At 44.3% G+C, this 10,322-nt stretch overlaps 1 protein-coding gene across 2 annotated transcripts in view; it reads left to right on the top strand.

The window, feature by feature from the left end:
- The first annotated feature begins 9,016 nt into the window (after positions 1–9,016).
- The window catches only part of LOC139557128 (nuclear receptor coactivator 3-like), a 124,156-nt gene continuing 122,850 nt past the window's right edge, over positions 9,017–10,322 (top strand). Inside the window, exon 1 of one of the 2 annotated variants that reach the window (XM_071371513.1) lies at positions 9,017–9,158. The gene's annotated coding sequence lies outside the window, so the exon portion shown is untranslated. The remainder of the gene's footprint in view (positions 9,159–10,322) is intronic. The other variant, XM_071371514.1, reaches the window with a different exon arrangement.

Below are 10,322 nucleotides of genomic sequence, written 5' to 3'. Positions count from 1 at the left end.
CGTCGGCGCATGGACTCTACAGGGTATTGAAAGCGTTCCATAGGGAGGCTGGCCCATATTGACTCCAATGCTTCCCACAGTTGTGTCAAGTTGGCTGGATGTCCTTTTGGTGGCGGACCATTCTTGAAACACACGGGATACTGTTGAGTGTGAAAAACCCAGCAGCGTTGCAGTACTTAACACACTCAAACCGGTGCGCCTGGCAGCTACTACCATACCCTGTTCAAAGGCACTTAAATCTTTTGTCTTGCCCGTTCACCCTCTGAATGGCACACATACACAACCCATGTCTCAATCGTCTCGAGGCTTAAAAATCCTTCTTTAACCTGTCTCCTCCCCTTCATCCACACTGATTGAAGTGGATTTAACAGGTGACATGAAAAAGGGATCATAGCTTACACCTGGATTCACCTGGTCAGTCTGTGTCACGGAAAGAGCCATGTTTTGTACACTGTGTATATCCCTTTCATTTGTCCACCCTCCTCCCTACTGCTTGCTATGAATTCTATCTGAAGGTGTATGAATGCTTAGGCCAGTGGTTGACTTGGACTGAAATAGGTGCCCGGTACTCATTTTTGGCACTCGTACCATTTATATTTGGGTGCAGGAACTCCTTAATACATTTGAGCTACTATTCTATGGGAGGTGCAGGAACTCAAGCGGAAGAAAATGTGAGTTGCTGGTACTCAGTTCCGGTGAGCTTCTGCCCAAGTCAATGTCCTGTTTGGAACGCTGACAAGTAGAGCAAAAAAAAACAAAAAAAAACAGACACTGTTAATTACTTAGCACCTTGGGAAGTCTGTTTGTGTGTGTGTGTGTGTGTGTGCATGTGCGTGCGTGCATGTGTCTATGTACGTGCCGGCAAGTGTGTGTGATCATGTCCATGCAGCTGGGATCAATAACAAACTGTGCATCTGGCACAGTGAATATTTACCACAAACACAACACACAGAACAGTGGCATGGCCAGCTGCGTTGGCAGCTGACGGCACTAGTAAGGTCAGGTGTTGGTTTGGACCAGTCTCACTCCTGATACGCTGCTACGTGTACTGTTTTGTTTGGCTGTGCCCTTTTTATATGTTCAGTTGATTTGAACTCCTAAAATCCACGTAATAATCTCCTGTGACAAACGTATGATTCAAATCCATTAACGAGGATGAACCTTGAATCCAACTTGTTCACATACTGTACATTTAGTTAAGTATGTTTTCAGAGAGAACAACCGCACGAGAGTCCCTAGAGGCAGTTTCGGAGGATGGACCTATTGCAACATTCATCTTATCATGTTTACTGTTTATATTAACTAATATTAATTAATTAAAAAAATTGTAACCTGAACTTGTATGCCGATGATACTGTTGTGTATGCTATTGCCACGGTTGACCAGGCTCTATCTGGTCTACAGTCTGCCTTCATTGTATTACAGGAAAACTTAATTGACCTGAAATTAGTATTGAATACAGGTAAAACGAATTATATGTTGTTCTCTAGAGCACATCAAAATATCTTTGAAGATTTATCCGTATGTACTTAGGATGGTGTCCATTTGACCGTGTCCCTGCTTACACATGTCTGGGCATCTGGATAGATGAAAAGCTGCCTTTTAAAAAGCATGTTGATGAGCTAGTTAAGAAGCTGAGAATAAAAATGGGCTTCTTCTATAGAAATAGGTCCTGCCTCTCGCTAAATAGTAGAAAGCAGATGATTCAGTCGACGCTTCTACCGGTCCTAGACTATGGTGACATCTTCTATGCGAACGCAGCTGCCACTTCATTAAAGCCGTTAGACAATGTTTTCCACAGCGCACTGCCCTTTATTAAAGGCAACAATTTTAGTACTCATCACTGCATTCTCTACCAGAAAGTTGGTTGGCCCTCTTTGATGTCACGTAGATTGATAGATGGCTATGTTTTCATTTCAACCCTCTTACAAAAAAGTCTCACTGCACGTAACATCATAACTACACTTTAGACATACGGGTTAGCCAGCCCTGAGACCGGGTGTGGTAAGTCTAGAAATTCCCTTTGGTCTCTACTGAGTTAGGTAAATCAGCTTATTTGTGAAACAATCTTTAAAATGTTCTTAAATGTGATGTTCTGGTGCCTCTAGGTCAACTTAGAAAGCTGATGGAGGACCTTATTACTGATGAATGGGTTTGTTCTTTAAGACCTTGTTTTGCTTTCTGCTTGCATTTTGCATTTCTATTTTGATGTGTGTAATTTATGTAATTCAGGGCTCATCTGTAAAAGAGTCCTTGGTCTCAGTATGACTCCCTGATAAAATAAAGGTTACATGAAATAAAATAAAAAAAATCTGATTGATCTGCTATAATCATCAAGTCCTATTGATTCGGCTTTGTTGTGCTGATGGGAACTCTACAGGCTGCAATAAGAGGTGGCTGCAACAGGAGGTGGCTGCGGTAAAAGGTGGCTGCGGTAAAAGGTGGCTGCAATGAGAGGTGGCTGCAATGAGAGGTGGCTGCAGTAAGATGTGGCTGCAGTAAGAGGTGGCTGCAGTAAGAGGTGCCTGCAGTGGGGGTGGCTGCAGAAGTGGGATGCTAGCTGAGACTATGAAGAGATGGGTGACAGAGAGATGGTCAGCCTTCCTTGTATTGTCTCTCCTTCCACATAGCTGCGGGAAGTACAGGTGCTGCTGGTGCTGCAGCATCCCCTGGTGGTGAGATGGTAAAACTGCAATAATTTGTGTTGTTTAAATAACAAAATCTTACAATTTTTTCTGTTGCATTATTGATATAAAAGATCATGGGATTGGGGTGGAGGTGAGAGAAAAACATGGGATATTTATATATGGGCCCCATTCTGCATGGAGAGCTCTTTCCCTTTATAAGCGGTGCACTCATAGTATGCTCTTATCTATTCTGTTGTGGGAGTTTGGAGTTGGACACACTTTGCTGTACGATAAACAGTTTAGTTTGAGTTAATCAGGTCTCTCTCTCTCCCCCTCTGTCCCTCTCCCCTCTCTCTCTCTCCCTCTTCTCTTCTCTCCCCTTGTGGTGGATATCAAGTGATATGGAGCAGTGCTCGCAATAGTTTACAATTCTGAACTTGGCAAAAAGGTAATGGCAAAAATATCAAATAAGGAAGATTACATTCTCTCCCCCTCAGCTCGCAGGCGTGCTCCTGCCCATGTCAAACACATTGGTGTACTAGCCCACTTTATTTAGAAAGGTGATTCCCCCCCCCCCCCCTTGCACTCAGCACTCGCTACTCAAAACATCTCCCCATCCTTCCATCCATCTTTTTGTCTGTGTTGTTAGTCTCTCTCTCTTCGCCTGTACTCCTTTCCACTCTCCTATCTATCCCACCCCCCTTGTATCTCTTTTCATCTCTCCTTTTGTGTCTTCCCTCATCTCCCCTCTCTCTTCCCTCATCTAGCTCCTTCCCTCAAAAAATACACCTGAGTGCCTGCAAGCTTCTCTATTCACCTCATGCTTGCTCTCTTTTTCTCTCTCCGCCTCTACACTTTTAGAAAAATGGCTTCTGCTGTCCCCGTAGGATAACTCTTTTTGGTTCCAGTTAGAACCCTTTTGGATTCCATGTAGAACCCTCTGTGGAAAGGGTTCTACGTTGAACCCGAAAGGTTTCTACCTGGAACCAAAAGGATTAAACCTGCAACCAAAAAGGGTTCTACAAAGGGTTCTCCTATGGGGACAGCCGAAGAACCCTTTTATGTTCTAGATAGCACCTTTTTATCTAAGAGTGTACCTGTCCCTCTGTCATATGTGGCAAAAGGGGGATATTGTGATTAAGGTACGATATATCAATCTTATGCTATTAACCCCTCTCTCTCTCTCCACCCGCACTCACTACCAACCCGAGCTCCAGCTCCACGCTCCGGCACAGCCATAACGACACCAAACGCTACTACAACATTACGGCCAGCTAGCTACCACACCAAGATAACCTTGTCCAAACGTTGTGTGTGGTGAAGTGTGGAGGCGAACGTAATAGAAGAAGATGAGACCAAAGATTGCTGAAGTGGCCTACTATTAGCTGGTGGTAGAATTACAGGTGTGTGCGTTTTGAATGCGTGTCGACTGGCGGAGGGAGTTAGCACTGGGGCGACTGTTTGGTTTTTGATTTAGTTATTGTTTGAACTGTCTTTATGGCACCCTTACTATATTTATTTGGTTTAGTCCGAGGGCATTTTGCTTTGCTAGTGTTCCTGACGATTTGACAGACAGAGTTATTCAGTGATTCAGACGTCATACTGTCATCAGTCTTCTCTGTCTCGTAGTTCTTATGCGGATGTTGTGGGTGGCCTTGACGCGACTCCCCTAGAACTCTGAACTCTCGCCACGGTTCAATTCTCAAGTGCACTACTGCTAATCTGCACTACGGGCCCATACTAGGAGCGTCAACAATCTAAGGACTTATCTTTATTGTATATTGTACCTTCATTGTTTTATTGTTCATTTTATATTTCATTTGTTTATCACTTTTACTATTTGATACCTTTTTTTAAAAAGAGACTTTTCCCCCCAAAAAGATCATAACATTATTCTGGTCTCAGCCTCTTCCCTGTGTAAACAGTCTGAGTTTCCACCAGATTTAAGAACCTGTATTGTATGGTTAGGTAGAGCTCCCCTTGCTCTGGTTTAAACCTGGGGTGGTGTAGAATCGGCTACTACATGTATTTTCACTAGCGCCTGACACCTCTCTCTACCAATCTCCTACTACTCTCTACCCCCTCCCCCCTTTTTCCCTACACTACACCTGTGTGCAAGTGGACGTTTCCAAACCCATCCATCTCCTCTGTACTTTCACTCTCTCTTTCTGCCTCCCCCTCTCTCTCCCACTGAGCCCCTGTGCGTTATACCTGTGTGTGCCGCTGGCTGCTCTGCTGCTCCTGAATTCTCTCTACCTGTTTGGAATGTTAAACAGCCTCTCCTCCCTCCCTCCCTCCCTCCCTCCCTCCCTCCCTCCCTCCCTCCCTCCCTTCCTCTCCCTTTCCCTCTCACTGTCACTGCAGTACTGAAAACTTCCAGGATTCTGTCTCAGTAACATCCGGAACCTCTCTATCCAATTACTGCTCTTTGACTTATTCTGCTCTACATGTGTTTGATACAGACCCAGGCTCTTTGCCTGTTCAGTTTCATGAGCGTATGTGATTATGAAGGAGGGGGGTATAGGACCGTTTTCCACCACAGTTTGTGTGTGTGCGTGTGTGCGTGCGATCATTCCTACCCTGCTATACAGTTTGGAAGCCTGGACCCCATCGAAAAATTCCACCAACGCCACCTCAGGATAACACTTAACATCAGCTGGGAAGACAGACAAACCATCATCAGTGTCCTGTATAGAAGTCACCACTAGGACTTCTATACAGGGGTGCATCATCTCCGACGGGCAGGTCACCTCGTGAGGAGGAGCAAATCAAGGCTCCCTAAACAAGTTTTCTAATCCCAAGCTCAGGGATAGATCCCGTGCCCCTGGAGGTCAGAAAAAGCGTTACCGTGACGACCTCAAAGCACACCTCAAGAAATGCAATATAGATCAAAATAACTGGGAGACCCTTGCCCTTGGGAGATCCTCATGTAGGACCGAAATCACTAATGGAACTCTTCGAGGCCGAAAGAAGACAGTACTTATCTGGAAATAGAGCATTCATTAAAACACAGACACCTTTGCCAGTAACAACAAGCCCTGTTCACAAGATGAACCATCGCTGTACCAACTGCGACAAGATCTGCAGGCCACGGGTTGGCCTATTTAGCCATTTCCGGACCCATGGCCAGCCAGACCCACACCGCAACCCGGACCTGTGATATCTCATATTTGACTACGAGGGATCCTAAAGGAAGGAGGTGTGTGTATGTGTGCGTGTTTATTTGGTTTTACCGTCCTTGTGGGGACCAGAATTCCTCACAAAGATAGTAGAACAGGGAGAAAACAGGGAAATGTGCAGACTTTTCACCGGTCCCCACAAGGAAAAAGGCTATTTTAAGCTTAGGGGTTAGGTTTAGGGTCAGGGTTACGATTAGGGTTAGGGGTTAGGTTTAGGGTTAGGGGTTTGGGGTTAGGGACATCTTTTTCAACCTCTCTAAGACACATTCTTCTTCATGACAGATTACTCATTTTTCACCTCTCTCTTCTTTTCACCCTCCTCCTCCTCTCCCCCTCTCTGTGCCCTCTCACTTTAATGGGGGAGTATGGACAAAAGCACTGATAGTGGTTTGGCTCTCTGCATTGTGTGGTGATGGGGGAGGGGGGAAAGACAGACTCAAGCCCGCCCCTAGTTCTGTAGAGAAAATGGAGAAGAGAGCACACACACACAGTTACACACATAAACAGACAATAAACCTCATCAAAGCAAATCCAATAAAAAATACTTTTAGGCTTGAAGAGTTGTCACGAAATAACATTACATGAGCCTTGATTCATTCACATCTATAGATGAAACCAATAGAAAGGGTCAATCTAAAGAAAAACAAACTTTAGAATCAGGATGTTCCTGAAGCACTTTTTTTGCGGTACAACATAATCATCAACGCCGAGAAGTTATCAAGTACCAGTCTGTTTGTGCTGACACTGCTTCCTGAAATAAATATCATAATTGAAGGCCTTTCTCCAGCGGTATAAATAGTGTGTCTTGTTTGTCGAAGCTGTTTGGGACATGTTCAGAGAATGTGCTGCTTGCCAGCCTACTGCTACTGCTTGAGCTGCAGTTTTCACTTTCCACTTTTCATCACTAAAAACTTTATATAACTTCTGCAGTGTTACACGTCCACCCCTTTTTCTCTTCCTCTCTTTTTATCTCTCTTTCTCTAAAAATGTTTGAAAGGACACATAATCCAAGCACAGTTGTAACTCAGGTCTGTCCATCTTTCTTTTCCTCTGGTCGTATTCATTGACTTGGTGGATTATGCCCAGGCCAGGCTAATTGCAAAGTCCTGTTCTCCTCCTGCTCATTCCTCCCCCTTCGCTCTTTGTCACCTCTCTGTCTCTCTCTTTCCTTTAGCACTCTCTCTCTGGGTAATTCTCTGACTGGTTCTACTTAATGTTTTCTATCACTCTCTCCCTCCTCATCTTCACTCACTCTGCACATTCACATCACTCACCATTTCTCCCTCTCTTTCTCTTGCCCTCTCTCTCATTGACCTCCTTGCCATGTTTTCTGTATTTCCACAATTTTTCTCCCTCTCCTCTCACACTCACTCAATCAACAAAACAAGTCCTACAGGAAAATTACAGTTGGCCCAGAACAGAGCAGCACGGCTGGCCCTTAAATCAACACGGCGGGCCAATATTAATAACATGCATGTCAATCTCTCCTGGCTCAAAGTAGAGGAGAGATTGACTGCATCACTAGTTCACCTTTGTGGGAGGTATTCACGTGTTGAAAGCACCAAACTGTCTGTTCAAATAGCTAACACACAGCTCAGACACGCATACATACCACACAAGACATGCCACCAGGGTTCTCTTCACAGTCCCCAAGTACAAAACAGACTCTAGGAAACGTGCAGTACTACACAGAGCCATGTCTACATGGAACCCTCTTCCACATCAAGTAACTCAAGCGAGCAGTGAAATCAGATTTTTAAAAAACAGATCTAACAACCTCTCATGGCACAACACGGACTGTGAAGAGAAACACACACGCACGCACAGACTCTAACACACCCACTCTACACACACACACACATTGTAATGTTGTGCTATTGTGGATTTTATATTGTACATTTGTAATAATAGATTAATAATATAATAATGTCTTGTATGATGCGTTGTTTTATGTATGATGTAGGCTGTTTCATTTAATTTATTATGATGTAATTGTTTTAACGCTGTTTGGATGCAGTAGCTAATGGGGATCCTAGTAAATACAATATACTAAATACTGACTATATCAATACATCTGTTGTCCCTCTTTACCTGTCTTCCAGCCTTTCTGCCACTCCATCTCTGTTTTTACACTCTCTCCTCCTTCTCTCTACCTGATTCTCACTTTCTTCCTATCGCTCTCCCTCCCTCAGTCTCTACCCCTCCCTGGCACAGCTGAAACCATACTCTCTGCTCTGCCTGTGTGTGTGCCTACTCCCCTGCCTGCCTGGTATCACCATGGTGACGGGTTGGTGCTATCTTACCCTGTCTCTTCTTGGCAGGGGTACAGGTTCTGGGCCGACTGTGCAGATTGTGCCCCAGTCCCCATGCAGGCTCTGACGCCACCGGTCCACACTGACCCTGCCAGCTCCCCCATATTGAGTCCACATATGGGCCTCATCTATAAGACATACAGGCCTGGAGGTCCCACTGTTCTACAGATACAAAATAAAACCACGCAGCCCTTTCCAGGTCCCAAAAAATATTATTACAGCTAGGAAATCAGAGTTAGCTCTCACTAAGGCGTCAAGACTACCAGACTAAATCAAAACATCATGCCATTTATAGCAACTCAATCAAACTCAAAATCACGGTTAAAGTGGTCTGATTGAATATGGCACCTCCCAAAGTATTACCACGCATAATAAATAGAGAGATACGTGATCGTGTACAAACGCAAGCAAGGTTTGAAATGATCATGTTTTAGTGAAATATTATATGTGTTTGAGTTTCTTGCGGTCAATTTGCAGTCTACAAATTATTAGCAATTATGTCCCCGGCCCCCTCACCATCCGCTCATGAATATATCGGCCACCGGCTGAATTTTGTTGATGATCCCTGTTGTAAATGTTATAAGTTTACTTAGACATTATGTCAAAGCCACACCTCTTCTGCAAACCGCCATGACCATGTTAGAGCAGATGATAGCAGAACAGCCTATTAGGTATTACAGGCATTTGCACACAACAAGTCACTGTTTGCTTTTCAAGTGCTCCTCAGGTTAACTAAAAATAAACACCATGGCATTTTTCTGCTCTAATATCGTCGCTGTCAGCCGTCTACACCAGAGCTCGAGATCTCCTCTGGGGTGTACGTAGTTGTAGTCCGTATCCGGGAGGTCTGCCCTAGCTAAAATACCAGTGTTCGACGGGAATAAAACTACTCTACCCAGAAACCCCATCGCTCAGCCACAAGCTGGCTTCTTGGGCTTCGGGAGTGTTTCCCATTTAAACAAACACAGCGTTGAAGATGGCGGAGAGTTAATAGCGAAACGAAGAAGATATCGGTGCGCTCACAGAGATACATCGATTTGGTGAGTTTACTACGTTTTCCCCTTTACACGTTCCTTCTATACCAAGCTCGGTTTTACGCACGAATGGCATTGTTCGTCGTTTGGTTGGACGGACTTTGTTGTCCACTAATGTGTAGTAAGACTCTATACACTCTTCATAACACAATACAGGTTGGTGCACTGCACACACGGGAGCTGTGCATATTCCCGTTTATTTTGACAGCAAAGAAAAAGTATAACTCCAGGTCCAAGCCAAGGTCATGGATTTTGGTGTAGATATAGCGCGCTGTACCCTATGGTGTCTGACATAGTGGCTTTGAATCTATTAATGGTCATAGCCGAGGAATTGAAAATAAAGTGTCCTTTAGTTTGGAACTTGAAGGGACACATTTTCTAACTTACGAAGAGGACAAGGTTGGAAGAAAAGTGTTGTTTATGTTCTGGCACACTTGGCGCAGACGACACAACATAAATTATAGTATTTTCTGATTCGTAAACTAGCCTAGGACATGTTGCTTTCATTCAGTAAGTTCGTGTCGCCCGGCGGCGCAGGGGTAAAGTCTAACCAAGTCAAATGTAAATGCTCTCTATCGCTCTCTCGCTCTCTCTCTAGCTCTCTCTCTCTCTAGCTCTCTCTCTAGTTCTCTCTCACTCACACACCTCTAGTGAATGTGTACTTCACCGAAGGAAATGTAACTTTACAGCGAAGCCTTGCTGTGTATTTCTCCATTATTACATTGTTATTGCTGCTCGAGTTTGGTACATGGTGTCAGTTTATGTCGGTACGTCGCAGCCTGTGATACCCATCCTACTATTGATACACTGTAGCCAGCTGCAAATGTTGCTTGTCTATGTTCAAGTTAGATACAGGGCCACCCAATCAGATTGAGCAACAACAACAACAAAAAACGAGTTTATTTGAATTTGTTCTGCTCTTTACTTGTCAGTGTTCCAAACAGGGGATGATCTGTCTTTTTACCTGAACATGCAAACATCATCAGATAGAATTCCTAGCAAGCGGTGCACCGGGTTAGTCAGATTTGATTAAACGGAACTGGAATGAATTCTCTTACAGGATGGGGTTGCCAAAAATATTGAACTGAAAGCAACACCCCCAGTAAGCCCCGAATATGACTGCATTGAGGCATATGTCACTGTGCTTCTATGGCTATATGCACCGTGCCA

This window comes from Salvelinus alpinus, chromosome 28 (genome assembly GCF_045679555.1).
Source record: "Salvelinus alpinus chromosome 28, SLU_Salpinus.1, whole genome shotgun sequence".
In the NCBI taxonomy this organism is placed as follows: Eukaryota; Metazoa; Chordata; class Actinopteri; order Salmoniformes; family Salmonidae; genus Salvelinus; species Salvelinus alpinus.
Note: the sequence above shows the minus strand (reverse complement) of the source record. Positions and strands in the feature narration are given on the sequence as shown.